Raw genomic sequence first — 8,308 nt, 5'->3', positions numbered from 1 at the left:
TGAGTTGGAGAGCAGTCGTAGGTGTACAGGGCGTACAGAAGAGGGCTCAGAACGCAGCCTTGAGGGGAACCAGTGCTGAGTCAGTGGAGTGGTGGGGGCCGAGTCTCACAGACTGTGGGCGACTTGACAGGAAGTTTCTAATCCAATTGCAGGTGGGGAGGGGGATCTGTAGTTCCAGCAGTTAGGTGATGACAATGTCTGGAATAATGGTGTTAAATGCTGAGCTGTAGTCCACGAAGAGCATCCTCACATTGCTCTTCTTGTTCTCCAGGTGGCTCAGCGCTGTATGGAGTGTGAGGGCGATGGCGTCCTCTGTAGAACCGTTTGCCCTATAGGCAAACTGGTGGGGGTCGAGGGAGGGAGGGAGACAGTCTCTGATGTGCTGGGAAACTGATCGCTCCAAGCACTTCATGATTACAGACGTCAGAGCGATAGGTCTGTAATCATTCAGGCTGTCTATGGCAGGTTTTTTGGGGATGGGGACGATGATAGAGGCCTTCAGACATGTGGGGACGGTGGCATGTGTCAGGGAGAGGTTGAAGATTTTGGTGAGGATCCCTGCCAGTTGGTCTGCACATGCTTTAATCACCGCCCCCGGGATACCGTCAGGACCAGCAGCTTTTCTGGGGTTCACTGCTCTTAAGTTTTTTCTCACCTCGTGCTCCTGGAGAGAGAGAGGTGGGGTGCTGGAACCAGGGGGAGGCAGTGACTGCAGGTGTGTGGTGGTGGTCTCAAACCGGGCAAAGAAGCTGTTTAGCTCCTCTGCCAGTGTGCTGCTGCTGTTGGAGGATGTGGGAGGGGGGTTGCCTTTGTAGTTGGTTAGGGCCTGGATGCCTCTCCACATCTGACGCGGGTTATTGTCCGTCAGGTATCCTTCTGTTTTGTTCTTGTAGGAGACCTTGGCCTGTTTGATGCCCCTCCTCAGGTCAGCTCTGGCAGTGCTGTAGAGAGCTCTGTCTCCCGTCCTGAAGGCCGAGTTACGAGCTCTGATCAGGGTCTGGACTTCCTTTGTCATCCAGGGCTTTCTGTTTGGAAAGATCCGGATGCGTCTATCCTCGGTGACATTATCTACAAGGCACCTGATGTAGAAGAGGACAGACTCGGTGTGTGTGTCCAGGTCCTGATCTTTGAAAATGCTCCAGTCTGTGCAGGCAAAGCAGTCCTGCAGCTGGTTGAGAGCATTTTTCAGGCCAGGCTTTGATGGTCTGGGTGGCTGGTTTTGTTTGCATTCTAAGGGGGGTGTAGGCAGGGAAGAGGAGCAGAGAGAGGTGGTCTGATTGTCCGAGGTGGGGGAGGGGGAGAGCTCTGTAGGCATGCTTGATGTTAGAATAAACATGATCAAGTGTGTTTTCTCCCCTGGTTGCACACTTGACGTGCTGGTGAAATTTGGGGAGAACAGTCTTGAGGCACGCTTTGTTAAAGTCCGCAGCAATGATGTGCACGCCATCCGGATGAGCCCTCGGTTGTTTACATACCATGAGCTCAAGCTGGCCGAGTGCTCTGCTAACGTTAGCATGGGGAGGGATGTAAACAACGGTTACTATGGCAACCGTTAGCTCCCGTGGCAGGTAGAAGGGTCGGCATTGAACAGACATGGCCTCTAAGTCTGGTGAGCAGTAGGTGTCTATCACTCTGCTGTCCGAGCACCAGTCCTCAAGCACATGAACACAGAGTCCCCCTCCCATGCTCTTACCGGAGGCTTCAGTCCGGTCGCAGCGGTGAAAGGTGCGTCCTGCAAGCTCCACGGTAGCATTGGGGATATGCGGGCGCAGCCAGGATTCGCTAACAATCAGAAGACAACAGTCACGGATGTGGCGGTTGTAGGCGATCTGTGACTGCAGCTCATCTATCTTGTTCGCAAGGGATCTTGCGTTTGTGAGGAAGATAGATGGTAGCGGAGGTCAGTGTGGGTGGTTCCTAAGCTGATTTAGTAGTCCTGCCCGGCATCCTCGTTTCTGCCTCCTCTCCCTGCGCCACCTCCATTGCTGGACCCGATAACAATCCATGGGGTGCCCGGCGGTCTCGCTATCTCCGGTGGGATGCCGTGGGTCCGTGCGAAGGCACCCGTGATTTTTATTTTTGCCTGAAAGCCAATTCTTATCAGGTCTTGGCGACTGTAGATGGGCCACCGTGGCATGTGTGTGCCAGAAGAACAAAAAAAATGACATATAAAACACAAAAAAGATGCAAAATACTCTAGCTCTAAGCCGCTGCGTCTGGACGCGCCGCCATGGAAACGCATAGTGGCTTCAGCAGACATATATCCTGATACTGATATGTCTATGATAAGTTCATATTAGTGAATAATATTTAAATCAGGAGAGACACGGAATGAATTGTTTTAGTCAATGTGAATATTTATTGCCATTTGTACAAAAGAGGATGGGAATGTAGACACTGGTGATGGATGAATAAGGATTCTGGAGATCTGGCTACAGAGGAGTTGATTCTGGTGAGTAGAACCTCGCCACTGGATGAAGAGCTGCAAGAGGATTGGGTGGACGAGGGGCCCATGAATGCCTGAAATGGCAGCTGACAGCAGAGACACGATTGGCTGGTAGTGTTCGTGGCAGAAACTGGTCGGTTAAACGGCGAGAGAGTACATGAAGAAACACCTTTGTCAGGAGAATGAAAAGATAGTCTTCCTGATTGAATTCATTTCATGGGCCTTGCTCTACTGCATTTAATGTTTTTTCTAAAAGTGTTTTGCATTATAAGCAATTCTTTTTGTTCATCGTGTTCCCTAGTACTATGACCTAATAAAATTATTGAATTAATGCATTTTCTGTGTGACTTGGTAATTAAATGCCTACCATCAGCTTATGAGGTGCAAAGCTAATAAGGCTCCTGACCTAGATTGGATCAACGGGGTGCTGCTCAAGAGCTGCTCTTTGGAGCTCTCCTTGTTCTCTATTCTGTCCTTCGTGAGTAATTTCACTGCAACTGCAACCATCCTCATCCTCTGGAAAACTATCATTGCTGTCCCGAGAAAACCCACCCCACTGAACTAAGTCTTTGTAGACCACTTCCATAACTGCAAAATGCTTCAAGAATATGGAACTGAATTCCATCCTCCAGGTTGTTAGCCCGCAGTCACATCTCCTCCTACAAAATGCTTCATCGCCTACAGCCACACTCGCCCTCCTCACAGATAGAGATTCAGTCACAACATACCAACAAACTGTTGCATACTTCACCCCATGGTGCACAGGAAAACACCTCCTCCTCAGCATCTCCAAGAGGACAGAGCTCATCTTGGACACCCTTATAAACTCCACCCCTTATTGCCCCACTTTTACCAACAGCCAGCCAGTGGAGACAGTGGAGAGCTTAAGTAATTTGTCATCATCTTGGACAATCAAATGAACTTTAATAACCACACCCCCAAATGCTACCAACAAAGACTGTCTGCCATTGACAAACTTAAGCCCTTTCAGTTAACACCACCTTCTATTCCAAGGTATAAACCCATCCTCCTATTTCAAAAATCTCTCCCTCAGCAATAGAAACAAGTGCCTTAAAAAACACAACCATTCACAGAGCACTGACAACATGACTCCGGCCTGCCCCATCACCCATTCATCACCCTCTAAATTCCTTCTGGTTGCAGAGACAACCAATCTGTTAACAAGAAAAAAAAGAAAGAAAATGCTTTAGGAAGAGTTTTGTACCCACACGGTCTCTAATCATTCAGGCCACACTGTAGTAGACTTGTGCAGTTTGTAATGTTTCTGTTTGTTTTTACCTTGATACAATAATTCATTCATTGATCATTCATTCGCACACTGATTGGAATGATTGATGTAGTCCTCACTCCAAACAGCAGGGGGGAGTAATGCACCCCTTATAGTCGTTGTAAACTGCGACAATAATCCACGAAGAAGAAGAAGCAGTTGGAGGGTGGAGGAGCATTCCGACATGGCAGACAGGTGGGTAGACCGTATTAACCGTACATTTTTAAATACACATACCTCAATGCCCGGACTTAATCTGTTTAAAATACTTTATAATAGCAATTGGTAGTATCGTATAGCGAAAAAGCCAGCTGTTGTACTTTTTACCGACGTTTGCTTTCCTGGACAGCCATGCTGGAACGGGCTGCTAGCCCGCTGTTAGCTCGATAGGGCTAGCTAGCAAGTTGTAAGGAGTGGTTAACTGGCATACCCGGCAGAGTGCGGTGCGACCACCAACGCACATTAGATGTGCTTTAATTTCTACATGTGGTGGGGCTTTCCCATCGGAGATAATATCCACTTAAAATATAGTTCTTAAATGCCCAGTCACGTTGGCTAATTACAAGAACTAACGTTAACGTAGCTTGTCAGCCTCCATTGCCTGTTGAAGGAGTGTCGCTCCTGCTCTCAGTATTAGGCTTAAAGGTTGATTTCTATCTAACGTTAAGAGTTACTTACAGTAAATCTGTCAAAGTCACCTACTTAACAGGAACAAAGCAACCCTGCAGGAAAACGAGTGTCGTATGTCTGTGGGGTGGCACTGGGCAGGCAGTAGGTGTATGATTTGAAGGGTTTCTTTCTTTCAAACGGGCACAGAGTAACATTTGTGTAAGCGTGGAGGTTGAGGTAGACTGGGATGAGGACAGGCTTAAAGTGATACAGCGCACCTCACAATGGAGACGGTAGGCAGCTGGGACTGACCCTGTCCGAGGTGACTGTGGTTTGATACATGTCAGTCATGGTTGATTGGATCACTCTGGAATAGGGCTGCGCGATTCTGGAAAAAATGTGAATCACGATTTTTTTGCTTAGAATTGAGATCACGATTCTCTGGCACGATTTTTTTCACAAAATGTGTATTGCACTGATGAACTTGAACAAAAACATAATAATTTTAGTATGGCAGAGGCATACTACTATGTTTTTTTGTTTTGTTGAAGTTCTATCATTGGATGAGAAATTATTTTTACAAAAGTAAAAAAAAAAAAAATTAGTCTCCAAGATGAGAGGGCATCCTTAATCCGTCATGTTGTACAGTGTTTATTGGGGGCCGTATCCTTGGCTAGGTGATATGTGATAGCTGCTGGAGGCGTAATATTCCTCCTTTTCCAAAAGTCGCCTCTGGGGTCGGCGTAAACATGAGATGTGACGTGAAGCCCGAAGTTGGGCTGTGAACAATTGACAACGAATTTGTCTTCAAAATAAGAGCTTTACATTGCACCCCATTGGAGTGTAGAACTGGGTTCTTAGCGGGGGGCTTTTAATTTGAAAGTACCGACCGTTCCTAGCTTGCGCTACAACAACAAGCTAGAGATCCAGGAGACGCTAGCATCTCCCGGATCTCAGCGGCCGTCCAGTTGCCCATCTAGCAGGCAAGGTGAAAATAAGTGTACCCTCCGAGGCGGCAAATCGGCGGACCGGCGGACCACGGACCTAGCCGCCAAAAGGACGGGCAGATTGGCGGCTTGCTGCCCTGTCTAAAAACGGCTTCTCACTCACTCCTTCCAAACACTCAACTGCAGGCGGGCTTCCTCCACTGAATCAAGTGCTGCGTTTGGGGGCGCTTCAAAAAATCCGGGAGGAAAATAGGAGCATTTGTTTGTGATTCAGCTCGAGATATAAAATGCTTCAGAATTGCTATGTGTGGAAATGAGATCACGTGTATGTGTGAATCGAGATCGCGATTTTTTTTAACGATTTTTCGTGCAGCCCTACTCTGGAAGTATAACCTTATTTCTTGAGTCTGAAGTAAATCATTCTCAAACAGTTAGAATTTTCTCTAGTGCTAAAAAAAAAGTCAACTTAAATAACACATCAACTCATTATTTAACACCTCAGTTTTGATGTCACAGAATGGGTTAAATGATTCACTAAAAGCCAGATGTTCTTGTTTCAGGTGGTCACATGAGAAGATGTGCTACTTTTCCTTGTATTTCATTGTAAATTAAGTATCTCCAGGTACAGGACATCGCTGGTCTTTCTAGTTAAACTTGACCTTTGGTGTGTAATGTAACACCAATAATAGTTGTTTCCCCTGAAGCTTTACAAGCCTAATACCATATTTCATAAAATGTATTATCATCTTCTGACATTCATGGAGGCTCGTTAGTTAAGGAGAGACTGGGCATCTCTTGTACTGCTGCAAGTCTACTTTAGTCCAGACAAAATGTACACCCTAAACATTTTTTTTTTTTAGACGTCATGAAATGTTTGAAAAGTCGCTAACTATATGCCATTGAACACCCTGTGCAAATTCTTTTTTAGTTCTGTTCAATAATAGTGCTGCAATCACATTTAATTAGTTAATTGAAAGAAAATGTATTGCAAAGATATTTTGGTAATCAGCTAATCTTTTAATTTTCTAAGCAAAAATGTCCAGCATTTGCTGTTTCTAGCTTCTTAAATGTTAAGATTTGCATTTAAGACCACGGAGCATCTCTCTGTTTGCAGAGCATGTGCGAATGTCAGTAGAGGGGAGTAGAGGTGGGTGCAATTCATCGATGTGGCGATGCGTCGCAATGCGTCACGCGATGATTTGGCATCGATTAATTAACATCGATGCTTTGCCGTAAGACCGGAACCTTAGCGCGCGCGCTGCCCGGACTGTTTAATGAGTGGGACCACGACAAACGGAGCAGTAACGTTAGTTTCATTGCTAAATGGCAACAGCTTCAGCAGCCCCCAAAGAGCGGCCGATTCTCTTGCCACCGGGTTTCACTGCAACCGTGTGGAAGCACTTTGGATTTTATGAGAGAGCAAACAAGATGACTGACAAGACATACGCGATTTGCTGTTTTCAGTGTTTTCTGCCAATAGGGAGGGCTCTCGTGCAAGTGGAGCTTTCTCTGGTCAAAGTGCAAATGTTTACATAGTCGTAAAATAAAATATTTTGTGTCTTTTTAAAAAATGTTCAAAAAACCTTATTTACTTAATGAGTGTAGTTTTAGAGGAACTGAGTTAATAGGCTTTTTATTTACAAATGTAGCCACAGATGAAGACAAAATCAATCTTGTATGGGAAAAAAAGCATTAAAAATCACAGTAATCGAAGAATCGTGGCACCAATAATCGAATCGACAATCGTTATAATCGAAGAATCGAAGCTCCCATAATCGAAATCGAATCGTGAGGTACCCTTGTTGGAACACCCCTGGAGGGGAAGAGCAAGGGCAGATAGCACTCTCTGCAGATGGCATTTTACTCCAGCTCCAACATTACCAATGAGCCCTGGTCTGGGAGCAGTCGCATCACAATCTGCAGAATATGTGCAGTAAGTAGACAGGAGGGTAAAAATGTTTTCCAATGGTCACCAAATTTTCTGTAAGTCCACCAAAGTAAAGTGTATGTGTGGGAAACACTACACTAAATGATTAATGGTAAAAATCAGCCTTGTCCAGTAATGGTTTGTGGACAGCTGAGGTTAACAGAGTACTTCCTCCAGATGTCTGGTGTGTTTCGCAGCACAAAATTACCCCACTGGCAGCTGCTGTCCTTGGTCCTGAAATTCAAATGAACACTTCTGTTTGTCAGATTGATCGCCATCGTCAGCAGTCTTGAGGATCTACTATAAAATTGATAATCTGGTCACATGAGTACATATTGGTCGGAGTCAGTAACTTCAACATCCAGGGACAGAGCTCAGTTGTATTATTCCCACTTTGTTGATTGGGATGAAAGTAAGCTTATTAACAGCGAACACAGTTAAAATACCCTGTTCGGTTCCCACCTGTTGAGAACCTGCCTAAAGTGTAATATTATTGACATAGAAGCTAACCTCTCCATGTGACTTTGTCTCCACAGTGTGAGATGTCAGCTGTCCTCCTCAGTCCTTGTTTGAGGTGTCTCCTCATCATTTCAACTGGCCTGGCACTGTTTGCGCTGTGGGATGAGGTAGTAGGTTGTATAGTTTTAGGGTCACACCCGCACTTGGAGATGACTATTCAACTTACTGTCTTTCTCAAAGTGGCAGACACACATCTCACATTTTGATGGATCAAAAGTGTTTTCATGTTGCAGTCGCTGACACAGTGTGAGGTAGTAGATTGTATAGTTGTAGGGTAGAGATTTTGCCCTGTTTGGGAGATAACTATACAATCTATTGCCTTCCCTGAGGGGTGGCATTTCTTCAGTCCATTAATTCTTAAAGACAGCTCCTTTTTAAACAGCCCTCACCACATTTTTGTTTGTTATTCTGATATGTGTTGTATGCTACTTTTTAGATACGTCAATTTTTGTTGGTCAAACAAAATCCTCTGTATCTTATATAAATTTGATCAATTATATTTGCATTTGTTTTGTCCTTCATGTCACATTTCATTGAGCTTTTAAAATAAAATCTTTGACATACGAAAATCA

At 45.1% G+C, this 8,308-nt stretch overlaps 1 long non-coding RNA gene across 1 annotated transcript; it reads left to right on the top strand.

Moving 5' to 3' along the window:
• The first annotated feature begins 3,875 nt into the window (after positions 1-3,875).
• Positions 3,876-8,308, top strand: LOC115583837 (uncharacterized). Its single transcript, XR_003984437.1, has 2 exons — positions 3,876-3,929; positions 7,754-8,308. It is a non-coding gene; the product is annotated as an uncharacterized LOC115583837 (long non-coding RNA).

This window comes from Sparus aurata, chromosome 6 (assembly GCF_900880675.1).
Source record: "Sparus aurata chromosome 6, fSpaAur1.1, whole genome shotgun sequence".
NCBI lineage: Eukaryota > Metazoa > Chordata > Actinopteri > Spariformes > Sparidae > Sparus > Sparus aurata.
This window is presented reverse-complemented; position numbering and strand designations above follow the sequence as displayed.